This window comes from Cucumis melo, chromosome 1 (assembly GCF_025177605.1).
Source record: "Cucumis melo cultivar AY chromosome 1, USDA_Cmelo_AY_1.0, whole genome shotgun sequence".
NCBI classification, from domain to species: Eukaryota; Viridiplantae; Streptophyta; class Magnoliopsida; order Cucurbitales; family Cucurbitaceae; genus Cucumis; species Cucumis melo.
In genome coordinates, this window is record NC_066857.1 from 32,475,042 (window position 1) to 32,479,352 (window position 4,311).

Genomic DNA, 4,311 nt, shown 5'->3' on the forward strand with positions numbered 1-4,311 from the left:
TATGTAATTGGGTCATAATATAGTGGGCCAAGAGAAAGAAAGAGAAAATAATTAGTGGGCTATCTTAACACATTTGAAAAAAAATTATTTATTCTCCAAAACTACTTTAAAATCTATTGATCTTCAAGGGAGCTCCGAGAACTCGATCCCAACCAACTCGCCAGAAAAGAAGCTCCTACGATTCGATTTATATTGGACATTGAACCAAGCACCGTATCTGGCCATGGCGCCCATGGTCACAAGGCATAATTTACAACTTTTTTTTTCTTTTCGAGTTTTTTAGTTTTCTATTTTATGTATTGTACTGATGATTTCGGTTTGGTGTCCTGCAAGCTAAGGTGGCGACGACAACGGGGAGTTGGGGAGTGATTTTGCATCTAGCGTTTCAAAGTTTAGGAATTGTGTACAGTGATATCAGAACGTCTCCGTTGTATGTGTATTCAAGCACATTCCCATCGGGAATAATCAAGCATAAAGACGATATTTTGGGGGTCTTGTCTTTGATTTTCTACACCCTCACTTTGATCCCTTTGCTTAAGTATGTGTTCTTCGTATTGCAAGCCAACGACAATGGTGAAGGTATAATACACACAAAATTATTTTATTTTACGCTTTAAATTTGTAAAGTATATGAATATATATGGATGAATAATAATAGTGATGATGATGATGAAGGTGGGACATTTGCATTATATTCATTACTATGTCGTTACGCGAAAATCGGGCTAATACCAAGCCAACAAGCAGAGAAGATCAAGAGGTATCAAATTTTCAACTACATCTTCCCTCCAATCGTCTTAAAATGGCCTCTTCTCTTAAATCTAAACTCGAAAACAACCGCCCCGGCTAAGATGTTCTTGCTCTTCGCCACCATGCTCGGCACTTCCATGGTTATCGGTGATGGCGTGCTCAGTCCTTCATCTCCGGTGACCAACTTTTCTTCTTTTTCCTTTTTTATATATATTTTGCATGGGAAAAAAACTTGGATGTAATTTAGGTGTTACACAATTACACACACCTAATTAAAGGATGTTTAAATCTTAACCTTTTGGTGGCAGTTTTGTCGACTGTTGGAGGAATCAAGAATGCTACCCCGAGTATGACACAAGGTATATACGTATTAATTAATGTTTTTTTATGTATAATGTTTTTAATCTCTCATAAATATTGATTCTTTTTTGGATTTGGCAAATGGAATAGTTTGGATATCAGCAGTAATCTTGGTTTTACTATTCATTGTGCAAAGATTTGGAACCCATAAAGTTGGATATATTCCTTTGCTCATCAATTATTTGCATTTGGTTTACACTCAATTGTGGAATTGGTGTCTACAATTTTTTAAAATTTGACCCTTCCGTCATCAAAGCTGTTAATCCAAAATACATTTTTGACTACTTTAAAAGAAACAAAAAGGATGCTTGGATCTCTCTCGGCGGTGTCGTAATGTGCATTACAGGTACATTTTCAGTATTACAATAGTATGAATACATAATTATTAAATAAAGAAATGAGAAAATAATAGTACCAAATCCGTTAGATCATGCTTGTTTTCTCCAACATTAGATCACGATTTTTGATGTCTACATGAGGGCTAATGTGACACTCCCATACACGAATAAATATCACTCCAACCCGATTAGTTATGATTGAAAACAGTTGTGATTGTGTTCGTTCAAGCATGCATGTTTTACTCTTGAGATAATAATGTTCATGTAATTACCTCGATCCAAATAGTTGTGACAAAGGATTTGAAATAGAAATTATGAAAAATTGTAGGGTCAAAATGGGGACATGAGGATTTTCCTTTGCTAACCTATGTAATATGTGAAAAAAAATTAATTATTTTGGACCAATTTGATTATTCAACTTCTTTTCTTCCGCTTTCTTAATATCGTTTATAACAATCTTAAATAGAAGGATTTGTTCTTAACCATACCAAAAACAAAAACTAAATTTAAAAAATAGGAAATAAAAAATGGTGACCTAACTGACTTTAATTTTTAGCAAAATTTTGAAAATGAAGACATGTACAATTTTGAATGTGATGGAATTAATTAAACAGAGAGTGAAGCTCTGTTTTCAGATGTGGGGCATTTTAATGTGACCTCCATAAGACTAAGCATGTGTTGCGTGGCCTACCCTGCCCTTGTCTCTGCCTACTTCGACCAAGCCTCGTTCCTTCGTAAGCATGGCGATCAAGTCGCTAACATCTCCTATAACTCTATTCCAAGTGTATTCAAAAGCGTAAAGTTAAATGAGTCATTATTAGCTTGACCTTCTATGTTTAAGCTCTTGTATGTTATAAATTGACTTGTAAATATTTTGTAGGTCCTATCTACTAGCCAATGTTCGTGGTGGCCGTGCTCGCGTCCATCGGCGCCAGCCAAGCCATAATCTCTGGCACCTTCTCCATCATCCAACAGTCCCTCTCCTATGGTTGCTTCCCTAGAGTTAAAGTGGTTCATACTTCCTCCAAGCATGAGGGCCAAGTTTACATCCCTGAAGTGAACTACTTTCTCATGTTCGCCTGTCTTGGAGTCACTCTAGGGTTTAAGGACACAACAAGAATTGGGAACGCTTATGGTACGTACATAGCATTTGATTCCTTTGGAAGTATTTTACGTTTTTGTTTGGTCTCTGAACTTTCATGTTCTTCTGCTTTGAATATGCACAGGCATTGCAGCGGTGTCTGTAATGGTACTCACTTCAAGTTTCCTAGTGCTCATCACGATCATGATATGGAAAACTCACCTACCTATCATAATCTTCTATGTTCTCATCATTGGCTTATTTTTGAATTTTTATTTCTAAGTTCAGTCCTTTACAAGTTTAATCAAGGTGGCTATCTTCCTTTAGCTTTTTCTGGATTTTTAATGGCAATCATGTACACTTGGAATGATGTTGATCATAGAAAAAAAATACTACTATATACTTGAACACAAGATATCTACTCAAAACCTCAAGGACAACATTGATTCTCTCACAAAGAGTACTCTAAATCGTGTCCCTGGTCTTGCCTTATTTTACTGTGAGCTTGTCCACGACATTTCCCCCATCTTCAAGCATTATCTATCAAACATTCCCACTCTCTCTAAAGGGTCTTTATTTTCGTGTCGTTCAAGTCCCTCCCAATAAACAAAGTCTTTATGGAAGAGCGGTTCTTGTTTCGATGAGTCGAACTGTATGAGCTTAACGTGTTTCGGTGCGTGGTGAGATACGGATATAGAGATATCATCCACGTACACGATCCAGAAGTTCGTTTGAGAAAGTGCTGGTGGAGAGATTGAAAGTGTTTATAGAGGAGGAATCGTGGAAGAGGCAGCAAAAGGAGGAGAAGAGAAAGAGGACAATGGAAGAGGAAATAGAGGTGGTTGATAGTGCTCGGAAAGATGGAATTCTTCACTTGATTGGACAAGATGAGATTGTGGCAAGTAAAGTGTCAGTGCTAGCAAAAAGGGTTTTGATCAATTACGTTTATGATGCATTAAGGAGAAATTTAAGACAAAATGAAGAGGTCTTTTACATCCCTAGACAACGTATGCTCAAAGTGGAAATGACTTATGAGCTTTAGACTACTTGTTTTGTGGAAACGCAAAATGTATCAAATGAACAAGTTATATTAAAGAAATAATAAAACTGTATTATATGTATTGCACAATTAAAAATTAGATGGATGAAATTTTATTATTATTATTATATTTATTTTCACCTATTAGTTTAAACTTTTAGATCAATCCGTAATTTAAGGTATGTGTTGTAAAATTGTTTGAGTCTAGCTAGAAAACGTTTTATGTGTAGAGAGTGGGACTTTTTTATTTGTCGATAAAAAAAACGACTTATATATGCATATTTACTTTAGCATTAAATGAAAAATTTATTAAAAGAAACCAAATTAAAGTACGAAAACCATTTTAGTTTTAATTTCAACCTTTAATTTTTAGATTCCATACTTTCATATTATTTTAAATCCACAATTAACTATTAACGACTACATTACCTTTTGTATACTAGTAATATATGTTTATAAGTATCTATCATATTTATAGACAACAACATTTTATTATATTTGAATATTTTTTCGATCGATTCTTAATTTTCATTTAAAACATATACGTTTTTTTTTTATAAAACCGACATTTGAAAAATCCTACGTTTGAAAGTTGATGCACGAGATGATTTTGTAAGGTAAACTTTTTTTTACTAAAACGTGAATTAATGCCATTCGAACATCCAAAAGCAAAGTTAAAAAATATTGTTTTTTTAACCAAAGAATGATAGAATAACTTTAAAATTAAATAAAAATTGTAGTCT

At 34.3% G+C, this 4,311-nt stretch overlaps 1 pseudogene; it reads left to right on the forward strand.

Annotated features, from left to right (window-relative positions):
- Positions 1–249: 249 nt before the first annotated feature.
- Positions 250–3,682, forward strand: LOC107991161 (potassium transporter 5-like; annotated as a pseudogene).
- The last annotated feature ends 629 nt before the right edge of the window (positions 3,683–4,311 follow it).